Source organism: Taudactylus pleione, unplaced genomic scaffold (assembly GCF_031769625.1).
Source record: "Taudactylus pleione unplaced genomic scaffold, aTauple2 ptg000206l, whole genome shotgun sequence".
Taxonomy (NCBI): domain Eukaryota; kingdom Metazoa; phylum Chordata; class Amphibia; order Anura; family Myobatrachidae; genus Taudactylus; species Taudactylus pleione.
The window spans coordinates 1560214-1573660 of NW_028284608.1; the positions used below are offsets into that span (position 1 = coordinate 1560214).

General features: G+C 44.2%; 1 protein-coding gene across 15 annotated transcripts in view; it reads right to left on the reverse strand.

The window, feature by feature from the left end:
* Positions 1-13447, reverse strand: part of NRXN1 (neurexin 1) — a 1439010-nt gene that overhangs the window by 774294 nt on the left and 651269 nt on the right. The window lies entirely within an intron of this gene.

Genomic DNA, 13447 nt, shown 5'->3' on the forward strand with positions numbered 1-13447 from the left:
AGAGACGGAGAGGGCAATGGGAAAGAGACAGAGAGGGCAATGGGAGAGAGACGGAGGGAGCAATGGGAGAGAGACGGAGAGAGCAATGGGAGAGAGATGGAGGGGCAATGGGAAAGAGAAGGAGGGGGCAATGGGAAAGAGACAGAGAGGGCAATGGGAGAGAGACGGAGAGGGCAATGGGAGAGAGACGGAGGGAGCAATGGGAGAGAGACGGAGAGGGCAATGGGAGAGAGATGGAGGGGCAATGGGAAAGAGACGGAGAGGGCAATGGGAGAGAGACGGAGGGGGCAATGGTAGAGAGACAGAGAGGGCAATGGGAGATAGACAGAGGGGGCAATGGGAACAAGACGGAGGGAGCAATGGGAGAGAGACAGAGGGGGCAATGGGAGAGAGACGGAGAGGGCAATGGGGGCGAGATGGAGGGGGCAATGATATCGAGACAGAGGGAGCAATGGGAGAGAGAAGGAAGGGGCAATGGGAGAGAGACGGAGGGGGCAATGGGAGAGAGATGGAGGGGGTAATGGGAGAGAGACGGAGGGGACAATGGGAGAGAAAAGGAAGGGCCAGTGGGAGAGAGAGACGGAGGGGGCAATGGGAGAGAGATGGAGAGGGCAATGGGAGAGAGACGGAGGGAGCAATGGAAGAGAGATGGAGGGGGCAATGGGAGAGAGACGGAGAGGGCAATGGGAGAGAGACGGAGGGGGCAATGGGAGAGAGACGGAGGGGGCAATGGAAGAGAGATGGAGGGGGCAATGGGAGAGAGACGGAGGGGGCAATGGAAGAGAGATGGAGGGGGCAATGGGAGAGAGATGGAGGGGGCAATGGGAGAGAGACAGAGGGGGCAATGAGTAAGAATAGCACAATTTTTCTCTTTTTTCTTTTTCTTTTTTAAATACTTATTACGTTCATTTGACCCAACTACTTAAAAAACATGACTGCTTGGTAATTATTTTGGCTTAGGGGTGCCTTTAAAAAATTATGGAGACCCTAAGGGTGCCTTGAACTGAAAAAGTTTGGGAACCACTGTAGTAGGTGCTTACACAAGCAAATTGCTTGTGATTGGCTGTTTGTAAATGCACCACTAATGCTGACTGATGATTTATGGTACTGTTGGCAACTTTCAGTATATGGTTGAAATTACATATTTTTTAGTAAATACAATTTGCAGGGGCAGATTAAGAGAGGAGGGGACCCATGTGCATCCTCTGTGTGGGCCCCCCATCTCTTAACGGCACATAGGCTGTGTAGACTATGGCACTGTGTCAAAGTCTACAGTACATGCACTGATCTCCGGGAACATGGCACCCACACCATTAACAGTGATTGCTCTACTGCACATGTGTAGATCTTCTAGAAAATGGTGTCTGCACCATTTTATCAGCGCTGCCAGACAGATAAGTATTGTAGTTGCAGGGTGTGCAGTTAGATGGAGTTTTTACGAACACATTGTCTGTTTATTGCTTTGTTCCCGCTATTACACAGCTGTTAGGGATCGGTCATGGGGTGGGTCTGGAGTACTAACTGGCCACTAACAGTAATTAGTTTTTAGCGATTAATTTTGCTGGCTATCCAAGAGGTCTGCAACAATTCTTTTACTCATGTTTTCACTAGAGATTTATATGGGATTTTGTTAAGTACACTGTGATATGATATGTATTTATTTATTTTTATTTTTTATTTACTGTAAATTAGACTTTTACTAATATGTTAGTTTAATGGCTAATTAAATTAATTTTTTTGATATCTTGACATTCTTACTCAGAGGGCAATTTTTAGATGATCACATAGACAGTCATAGCATCTAAAATTGTATATTCATGCTGTGCTATCATTAGACAGTCACTACTTTTTCTTTGATACATTTGATAACACGATAATTGTTTTTCCCAAACTATACTGTTTTTTGAGAGAGTTAAGCAATAGTGGATGCGCAGACTGTTTATTTCATTTACTAGGTTGCGGCTGTTACAAATCTACACAGAATTTGTTTGCAGTGTATGCTGTCACCCTATTGCCTTGGCCCTCTGAGTAGAGGACCCCATCATTGGGTGCACACAGCGCTGGGAGTGTTTCCATTTTTTCACTAACAGTAATTACCAGCCCCAGTACAGCCTTTCATTTTGTATGAGCTGGGGAGGGTCCAGAATCAGTGCAGGTAGCTGTTAGCCTCAATTCTGTTATTAGATCCTACATTATGTGAACAAGCAACACATTTGTGACCTGTTATTTACAGTAAAAGAAAAAGGGGTCTATTTACTAAGCAGTGTTAGGAGACAGAGTGAAAAGTGATAAGGTGCCAGCCAATCACCTCCTAACTGCCATCTCACAGGCTGTGTTTGAAAATGACTGGGAGCTGATTGGCTGGCACCTTATCACTTTTCACTCTGTCTCCTAACACTGCTTAGTATATAAGACCTCATTCAGAGTCTCTCGCTAGATGTGATCGCTCGCATCCAGCGTATGCAAATTTTTCAAATTGACGCCATGGGAAGCGATCGCTCATCAAGGCATAAGCACACCCTATTTGGCTGTGCGAGCGATCACTCTGTGTATGCTGACGCCCATTAGCGTATGTAGAGACGCCCACCAGCACACGTCATCTCCAGGAAGTGTATTAAAACATTGGTACATCGAGCACCATCGGTAGCGATCGCAGCGCTTGTGGTTGCCTTACCCTGCCGCAAGCACTGCGAGGACTTCAGTGTAAAGAACAAGCATGTGACGTGTACTATCACGCTGCCTGTTAATTATGCACGCTTTAAAAATGGCATTGAAACACTCAGGCACACCTGCGTTCGCACCTTCACTCCCCTGTTATTAGTGTCCTGCCCCTGGTACCACCCACAAACGGCCTCTCCTGTCACTCATTTCACTGGGCTGTCTTTGCTGGGCGAGCGAGCTGGCTGCGATCGCACAGAGCAGTTCGCGCACACGCAGAACGAAGCGTGCGCATGCATGTTTGCAAACCATCGGGCCGCTTGCGAGCGCACAGCGCTTGCGAGAGACTCTGAATGAGGTCCATAGACCCCAAAGTGTTTCTCCATCTGTTTGTTTTTAATCTGTTCTGAAATCAAGCATTGGGAAACCGCCTGTGGAAATCATGAGTAACTCCTTGTTCGCGTTGGGTATGGGATGTCAGCGTTTGAGATCTGGCGGTCAGAATCCCAACAGGGTTAAGATACCGACACTTGTCGGTAAGTATCCCACCCATAACTCTCCCCGCACCCTAAACCTAACCACCTCCCCTAGTGCCTAAATCTAACACCCCCCCCCCCAGTGCTTAACCCTAACCCTCAACCTAGCCCCACTACCTCCCATCGGGATGCCGGCAGGGCCAGATTAACAATGGGGCGGATGGAGCTACAGCTCCAGGCCTCCACATAAAAATAGGCCCATTGTCATGACAACATGATGTTGACTGGCCATCTGCTCTCCACACGGTCAGCCATAAATCATAAGTAGTAAAATTGTATTTCTATTTATCTCACAAAATTAAGGATTTTTTTCCTTTTACATATTTAGGGAGACATTGGAGCAGAGAGTATAGGGGGTACACGCCCACATGGCACTGGGCACACCCGCACAGCATTGGTCACACCTCCTCTGCTTCTCATAATAGGCCCTTTGGTCATTTTCAGCTCCAGGCCCATGTGGCCATTAATCCGGCCCTGGATGCCGGAGATCTGGATGTCGATGCTGGAACTCTAACAGATGTTGGGATTCCGGCGTCGGCATTCTGAGCACTGGAATCCCGATAGCCAGGATTTCAACTACCCCCCCTACCACCACCACCACCACCACACACACTGGTCTTTGGCTACCTGCAATGCTAGTTTTGTCCTGTTTGGATATTTTCTTTTTTATACAAAGTTTGGAGAACAAAGTCTAAAACGCATAGAAAATTGACTCAACTTTTCTCACACTGGGGCTGATGCAGAGCTGATTGTGCGTCTGTGTGCTGAGCAGATCTTCAGAGAATCCGCAAGGCACATGCTCTGCAGCCAAACATATGCAGGTAGAAACAATAGAGAGGTAATTTGGCTGTAATGGGGCCTTCTCTCCTAAAGTTGGTGTGAAGACGGAATTGTGTGAAGCCAGCGCTCAGAATGCCGGTGCCAGAATCCCGACACCAGTCAGAATCTTGGGTCTACCGGCATCCCGATGGTAAGTATTGGGGATAGGGGGAGGGTTAGGGGTTAGGGTTAGGCACTAGGGTGGGGAGGTTAGGGTTAGGCTGCGGGGAGGGAGCGTTAGGTCTAGGGGTAAGGGTAGGGTGAGGATACTTACCAACAGGTGTCGGTATCCTAACCCTGTCGGGATACCGGCATCAGGAGTCTGACCACCTGGATCCCAAGCTCTGGCATCCCGTAACTAACCTGTTTCCAGGTCTATCACTTCCACCAACTATAGGCTGGTGCATGTGCGGAGTCCAGCTGATATTGATGGCTAACAAACTAAGCTTATGGATATAGGGGCCTACTCATCAAAACTAATTGGCCCGGTAACCATGCAGAAAGGCTATTTTAGTTACCAGGCCATTCATCATCAGGGGTCCGAAAAGGACCCCTGATATTCAGCAAACTCCGGAAACTGAAAGTTTTCGGAGTTTGCTTCGAAGAACGTTGCCTGTTCTCGGATCTATGCTCCTTCCTATAGGAAGGGGTTCCGAGGATGCAAGGAGGGATCCAAGCAGATCCTGCCACCGCCTCCTCACTACCTCCTCGGTGGCTGTGCTCTTGCGTGACCAGAGATCACGCACGCGTAGCAGGGACGACGGGGAAGAAGTAAGATACTAACCGAGGAGGCAGCTGCTTTTCAGAGTTGGACACTTAAGTATAGGCCCCCATAGGCAGCCCGATGCCTACAACTCTGATGAAGATATGTATTTAGTTCTGCACACGCAATGCAGGAGCAATTATGGCTGGCTAACATTGACAACTCTGCATCAGATCCACCAGCTCATTGTATAGCAGGGATCCTAACAGTGCCTCTAGGAAGAGACACTTTGGTGACCATGTCTGTTTGTAACAAAATCACCAAACAACTATAATTAGTAATTCCATTCTTTCTGTTTTTTTGCCACTTTCTGGACAACGGGTTTTGAAATAAAAGACTCCAAGCCGCTTGTTAGAATCTGTGTAGAGTTTCTTCCTTATAATTAAAAACAATTGTAAGCCCATGAACAATGCTACAGAATGGTTTTTATCACACATTTAAAAAAAAAAATTAATTTCCTTTACTAAGATGACCTCTTAAGCCTGTGCAACCATTATGCAAATCGGAACTTTAATCAAGCTAAATTATTAAAGCTGATTTCAATAGCTGGGAATATTATAGGTCTTCAGTCCTTCAATGACGTTCTCTGCTTTCATTTCACAGCTCCATCACATAGAACGCTACCTATCTAAGGTCAAGTCTCTTTGGATTCAGGGCTATTAAAACTGGCTCTGGAATTAATTACATTTGTATATCAGTAACCTTTGACCCCCACATCCATATTAATTGGATGGATAGATGATAAACTGTCAAGACGCTCATCTGCATATCTCCACCCACAATCCCCCAAAGCATTAAATTAAACGGGATGTGTTTTAAAATGCATGTCTTGAACTTACTATGGCAATGCTAGGCCCCTCCATATTGTATTCTAATTAATACTTCTATCGGAAGTTAGTTATGGAAATGCCCTTTACAGCCTCGAGAAGCTTTTTCCATCTTTATTATTAGTATAAATTGGAGTATATTACAGCTGATATATTCATATAAATTAAACCATTTACGTTACAATTTCTTCATAAAAGAAATATATTTATAGGGAATAAGGTAGAACCATATCACTTGCTTATTTACCCTATATATGAGGTAAAGAAGACCAAATTTAGCACATAATACACACAATAGGCACTTAAGTGAGTTAGGAATTTTAAGCTTTCTTTCTTTATGAAATGTGCACATTACTGCATCATCACATAGAGCAGTGGTTCTCAAACTCGGTCCTCAGGACCCCACACAGGTCACGTTTTCCAAGTCTCCTAGCAGGTGCACAGGTGTAGTCATTCTCACTGATACATTTTAAAAGGTCTACAGGTGGAGCTAATTATTTCACTTGCGATTCTATGAGGAGACCTGGAAAACATGCACTGTTTGGGATCCTGAGGAGCGAGTTTGAGAACCTGTGACACAGAGTATACCTTTGGACTAATTTATACAATAGGGCTTATGTAATAGGGTGCGAGCTGACGCCGATGGGGGAATTCAAGCGCCAGTATTGAAGTATTTTTAAAGCGGCAAACATTTTAAAGGCAAAACCAAGCTGGTTTTGCCTTTAAAATGATTGCTGCTTTAAAAATACAGCAACACTCCCACGAATTTCCGCAGCGGTGCCAGCTCGCACCCTATTACATAAGCCCCAATATCTGAGGCCAGGAACTTTTGTAATAAAAATTCATAACAGAGAAATATAATATTCTATAAAGGGTCTTCCCTGCTTATGTGTTTTTTTTGCATTACCCTTCCTCCTCGTGAAATGTACAGTCTGCTTCCCTATCTTCTAGTGTTTGCAGAATTCTATAATTGTGGGTGTCACATCCCTTGTACACTGGGAATGGGTACATAATGTCAAGGTAGATATGGGATTAAGATTAACTTCCCTGAGGAGATATACATTTAAGGTACATGGATACTGCTTTACAGACTATACATGTAGCATGCTAGAAGATTTGCACACAACTGGGGGAAGTGGGGTTAACAGAGAAATGTTTTATCTTATTGGGCCCCTCTGTTTACTTGGTGATGCCTTTAGAAGACATCACTGTAAAGATGGCAACTGGTATAGGATGAGAACTCCAAGGCATAGGCAGTTTTGGATATGAGGGTGAGCTAATATGGAAAAATAAGCTCCCCTGCGCCAGGTGTATTGCATGTGCCACTATAAGGCCCAACAGACCCACCACATACCCCCCCCATCTGTATGTCCTGTATTGTGCCCGTACTCTACATTCATCTCTATGGCTTCTAGTGTACACCTCCCCATTGATGTTTTTCATTTGTTCCACACCCCCATCTGTATGTCCTGTTCTATGCTGATGCCCATCATCTGTATGACTTGTTCTGTGCCACCCCATATCAAATTGATGTCCTTTTTTGTGCTGCCCTTCCCCCCATCATCTATATTTGTCTTGTTCTGGGCTCTCCCCCCAAAACACACAGCCCTCCACTTGCAGTGGAGAGCTGACAAGCGGCTCTTCTAGTCTCCAGGGCCGTAACTAGGGTGGTGCGACCAGTGCCATGGCACAGGGCACCGCAGAACAGGGGGCGTTGTTTGGGCCTGTCAATTTTCTGTTTATTATCATTCTCACTTGTAACTTCCTCTTCTTTTATCCCCAGCATCTCCTGGCCTCCCCTATCTCTTCCCTGGCCCTTCCCCATGAGGCCATGGCCCTTTTTCATGTGTGCGTCTTATGTCCCTATTTGAAATAGCCAAAGCTATTTCTGGCACAGGGCACCAAAAAGTCTAGTTACAGCTCTGCTAGTCTCTGTCTGTCAGCGTCACAACATCATTACATCAAGTCAGCAAAACATGCTGGGGACTTAGGATCAGGGCACCGAACAAGTACTACAACGGATTTGCAGCAAAAAAAAATTGTAGCGCACTGCTGACTGGCATAGGTGCAGATTAAACAATGATTTTCAGCTGCAGGACTGGGCACCACTGGGGAGAAGAACTGTGCGACAGAATGGGGTCTGTCCTGCACCCACACTGTTAAAGGAGGATAATAAGCCTAAGTCCTTGGCTGATTCATGGGGGTATATTTACTAAAGTCCGGGTTTATAGAAGTAGAGGTGTTGCCCATAGCAACCAATCAGATTCCAGCTATTATCTTCTAGAAGGTGCTAGATAAATGAAAAGCAGAATCTGATTGGTTGCTATGGGTAACACCTCCATTTCTATAGATCAGCAGTTTAGTAATTATACCCCTAGAAGTCTAGTGTGAAGGTATACAGAGACTAGAGAATAGATGTAGGAGACTGCATCATGTGGCTGAATACAGTATGTAGTATATTGGTATATATCTGTATGCACAGTAGTTACTGTAAATGTGCACACAGCAGCTTATTAATAAACCATTTCATACTAGAGACTGGAAAATCATTATGAAACCCATGATAAACTGATTATTCAATGTTTATTACATAGGTCCATGTATTATTTATTAAAGTCACAAATAAGTCCCTATGATACCTGAAGTGACTTTTTATTCATGGAAATCTGGACAGACTTGGGATTTAGAGTTCGGATAAAGCATTACATTAACTTAACTAAATATTCTTGAATGTATGGTGCTTCAATATCATACTAATGATGTCTCAATTTATGTTAAACACCCTTAAGGGACAGTTCTTAAATAAGCCTCACATGCTTGTAAGATTCCTGCAGCCTCACAGAAGCTGAACCTTAATGTATCACAGAGCCACAGCGGACAGAGCGCCCTGCATCTGTTATATTGCTGCTGTTCTCTCTTCCTGCCTAGCTGGCAGTACTGTACAGCAAACCTAGCCAAAAAAAGAACTCCCACAGGTATGTTTTAATGAGCCTCTTCAATGATTCATTATTTCAGCAGTTTTGTTGTTCTCAGACCCCGTTTTGAAAAAAGGAAGCTGTACGGTGACCAAGTTTTACACTATTACTAAGCACTTGGAATCGCTGTGACCATCTAGCCAAGAAAATTAACTTTCATTTTCATTTCTTAATTAACTTTACTGTATTTTGATTTAGCCTATCGGAGAGTCAAAGACAACCAGAATAAATGTCCAAAGGGCTGATTTTTTTTTTCCTACTTCAGTTAATTACATCCTGCCTTTAACCCATCTTACCTGGAGTGTAAGTTTCCATTGTGCCCTAAATGTTTTACAATGTATGCAAATATGCAATTTTTTCTTTAGAAGTATTTTTGCACTAATGCAGTTTTCTTTGTTTTTACATGTTACTTCCTATATGTACTTTATACGTGAGCTTAAAATGTTTTACAATGTGTTTTGAATGCATATTATTAACATTTATTTAGATAACACCAACATACTCTGTAGCACTTTATAACTGGGGACAAACTGTAATAAAATAAGAGTGGGTAGACAGATAGAGGACCTGTTGTTAAGCCTACAATCTATAACAATGATTATCATCCTGGGGTACTAGTACACCTAGGGGGAGGGCTGTAATAGCCTGGGCCGTGCCGGTCGCTCCCACCAAAACCCGTGATGTCATTATGTCACACCTGCCAGGTCTAGTAAGCTGAACAAGCTGCAGGCTGTCTGCCTGGAATGTCTCTTTGATGCCCTGGGTGGCTCTGTAGCAATGGTACTGGCTGCAGGGTGCCATTACAGACAGCATGTAAGCCACAGGCAGCAATGGTGCCAACCCCAGGTCTCTGCACCCTGTGCGTTGGCACAGCTTGCACACTCCTTGAGTTACGACCCTGCCTAGAGGTACTCGCAGTGACGTCTTGGGGTATTTAAAAACATTTCTGTAATGGCAGGACATCCAGGTGATAAGTAGACACATAGGGAATGCAGTGTCCTAGGGATCTCTAACAAAGTGTAAAAGATTATCGCTGTGTCCCTGTAAAAAAAAGCATATTGTGTGCAGACTATATTTTTATTGTCAATTGAAATTTTCAAAAATTGTAATATGTGAGAAAATTCTATGTTTATAGCAGATTTATACCATCGCCTGACATTTTATCTAGCAATTGTATTCATTACAAATGTAGGTATTATATTCATTACAAATGTCAAGGCTGTAGGGAGGATTGTCCAGAACCTCCCAACGGTAACGCCGTAACAACTCACGCTATAGGTTGGCTAAGTGTGGCCTGGCGTTATAGTGCAGCAAATCGACGTCAGTTTGCAGCAACCCAGGTCGTTATCAATGAACTTCTGTGAGTTGCTTTACTACCCAGCGTGAACACTTTGTTCTGTATCCCCAGTTGCTCAGGAACAATGTTGTGTACAGCACCCACTGAGACGTTCAGTTCGTCAGCAAGGTCACTAACTCGAATGCGTCTGTCCTCCTGAATTAGACCTTGAATTTGGCACAAATTGTCATCTGTGTTTGAAGTCCTTGGCCGGCCGGATTGCTGCTCATCCTGAATGTCTGTCCTGCCGATATTAAAGGCATAGTTGCCGACTTTCTGGCTGCTCCTTCCGGGATGGAGCGGCCAGATCGGCAGGGCAGAGGGGGGCTTGGCCGAAAAAGGCGGCGTGTCTGGGCGGGTGCCTGACGTTTGTAGGCATCACGGGGGTGTGGTCACGCGAGCGCGTCATTTTGGCCCCGCCCCCGCTACACAATGCCTATAATACAGGCATTATAAGGCAGGGGGCGGGGCCAAAATGATGCGAATCGCGTCACTGGTTGCCCTCCCAGCGGGGGTTAGGAGTAAATTGCGGGGGATGTCGGTGGGGATCGGCAGCCGCTGGGAGGCTTGCCTGCCTTTCCGGGGGGGCGGGAGCTGCACCCGATTATCGGGAGGCTCCCGCCCAAATCGGTATGGTAGGCAACCCTGATTAAAGGGCGTGCACCAAACCCTAACCTGTTTCCATGACATGATGTTATCGCCATGAACCTCAAAGTTTATGATGAATTTTAGCTGCTAATCTGCCCTTAAACACAGAAATCCAAACACACTTCGCAACTCTATGTTTAACCATGTTTCCGCCAGCCCTGCCATCTTGACTGACATGAGGCGCAGTCTAATGGCGGTGAGGGGAAGCAGTGGTCTACCTGCTCTGGCCTAGTGGGAAATTAGAATGAAATAGAGAACATTACACAAGTGAGAGGTCTTGTTACCTTAAACCACATCTACATTGTAGCAGACCTAAAACAGGTGTTCGTGGCCGCACAAATGAAGTCACCATCAGACATGGCGCCACAGCAGTTGTGAGCGTTAATATCACACCGAGCGAGCGTTAGGGATTTTCTCAATAAAGGATGAGTTTGTCAGTGTAAAATCCCTGGAGCGTGTTGGGCAATTTCAGGCAATTTTTATTTGGTATTTTCAGTGTATTCAAATCTCCAGAAATCTCATTTCCTGACAAATGGACAGAAGGGTGATTCATTACACTCTTTCAAAAGGTTAATACAGCCAAGCAAGCTATAACTCACCTTTAACTGTTAAAGGGACATGATAAATAACACCCCTCAGAGACAGGGAGAATATTGCTTTGTATATCTGTAAATGGAGCCATCTGTCTCCTTAGTTTATCTCTGCCCACAGGATATGGAATAAGTCATTAGGAGATATGTAAGTTAGTGACTGTGACCCACTTTCTACCTAACTATATTTAATAATTTGTGGTTTTACTGTGCGGACTGCGTTGCTGTATGTGTGTTAGTGACATGTTGGCGATCATTCACGCCAGATGCCATCTTAAAGGGGAAAAAGTGGCAACGAACATGAATATACAGACAGATTGCAGTATAATGGGCAGTTGGAGCTATTCGGTGATATTAGTTTTTATGGATGTGTTACCGACTGGCCCATGCCAAACCCATGAAAATTAGATGGCCAAAAATAATTCATTAATTATAAGCGAGCGCATTAACAAATTTGGAGCGCTACTTTTCTAAAAAAAAAACAATTTAACAAAATTCCAGACTGTGCCAAACATGTTGGCGATCCAGGTCCGGAATTTATTGGAAAACCTACATAAAAATGATGCACTTATTTTACACGTGTAAAGTTAAGAAAGTTTTTAAAAAATATAGGCACGTAGAGTATGACTCAGCTAATAGTGGTGTGCAGTGGCATTTTTAGCATGGTTGCAGGGTGTGTGGTGCACATGGACCCATGGGTGTATAGCCACACACTTTGCCCACTGCACCCAGGACTGACCACTGTAGATGCCAGTGTACCCCCCCTCCTCTCTATACACACTGGCGGCACCATCTTTCTAGTAATACACTGTCAGAGTCTTTGCTCTCTCCTGCGCATATGCTATCATTCAAAATATATTGCCAGAGGCCTATTTTGGTCTACTGTGACCTTGGACCCCTCAACATCTTTCGTTTAAATCAGCCATCTCACACATAATCTGACCTATGTTCCCCTACCTTATTAGCTTGTTGACATGCCATGGTGCGTTCTTCTTATCTAAGTGCCTACTTGAGTATAATACCTGTGCACATTTTCCCCCTTGTACCTCAGTTATTGTTCTTACCCCTTATTTCTTTCATTTCTCTCTTTTTAATTTTCTGGATCCCACCATGTTTTTGAAAATATGAATAAAAAGGCAAGCTAAAACATATTTTGGAAGGGTGTATAAAATACTGTGCATCTAACTATCTATCTATCTATCTATCTATCTATCTATCTATCTATCTACAGTATTAATCTATAGTATCTATATACAGTATCTATCTATCTATCTATCTATCTATCTATCTATCTATCTATCTATCTATCTATCTATCTATCTATCGTACCTATATACAGTATCAATCTATACAGGGCCGGCTCTAGGGGTGTTTGACCAGTGCGGTCGAACAGGGGCACCACCCATAGACTGCACACCCCTCTCCAACATCCCGATTTCAGCGGGACAATACTTTGACCCGCGGGTGGTCAAATCGGGAGGTTGGGGACCCCCACCGCTGCAGCTGTGCAGCGGTGCCGGACCTCGGACTCTGAATGGATGCTGCATGCTTGCGTATGGCATCCATTCGGTGGCAGGAGAGAGCTGGGGGAAGCCAAGCTAGTTAGGCTCCCCCCAGCCTGACATTATTTGGAGGCGTGCGCTCCAAATAAAGTCACATAGGGGGCGCGGCCTATGGTAATTAGGCCTCGTCCCATTTTTCACCACGCGCAATGTTTGGGCGCACTGTGGAGAGAGGGAACAGGGTGATCTAACCCCAGAAGCCGGCCCTGAATCTATAGTATCTATTCTATATACAGTATCAATCTATAGTATCTATATACAGTATCAATCTATCTATATACACAATCATCAATCTATCTATCTATGGTATCTGTATACAGTATCAATCTATAGTATCTATATACAGAATCTATCTATCTATCTATCTATCTATCTATCTACAGTATCAATATATAGTATCTATATTCAGTATCAATCTATCTATATACAGAATCTATCTATCTATCTATCTATCTATCTATCTATCTATCTATCTATCATAGATGAGCAAGTTTTGTGGTGGAACTGCAGAGGAGTAAAATTCTAGCGATACAAACTTCAATTTCTGTCTACTGTATCTATCTAGTCATGCAGGTCCAAAGACATACCGACAGTGCAGTTCAACCTTCATTACCACTGTTCCTGTGACCCTGGATATATATGCTAAATTGTAATGTCATTATAGATGTTTCACTCATGGACCTGATCAAAGTGGAAATATTTTTTATGTGTGGACATCATATTTCCTTTCAAG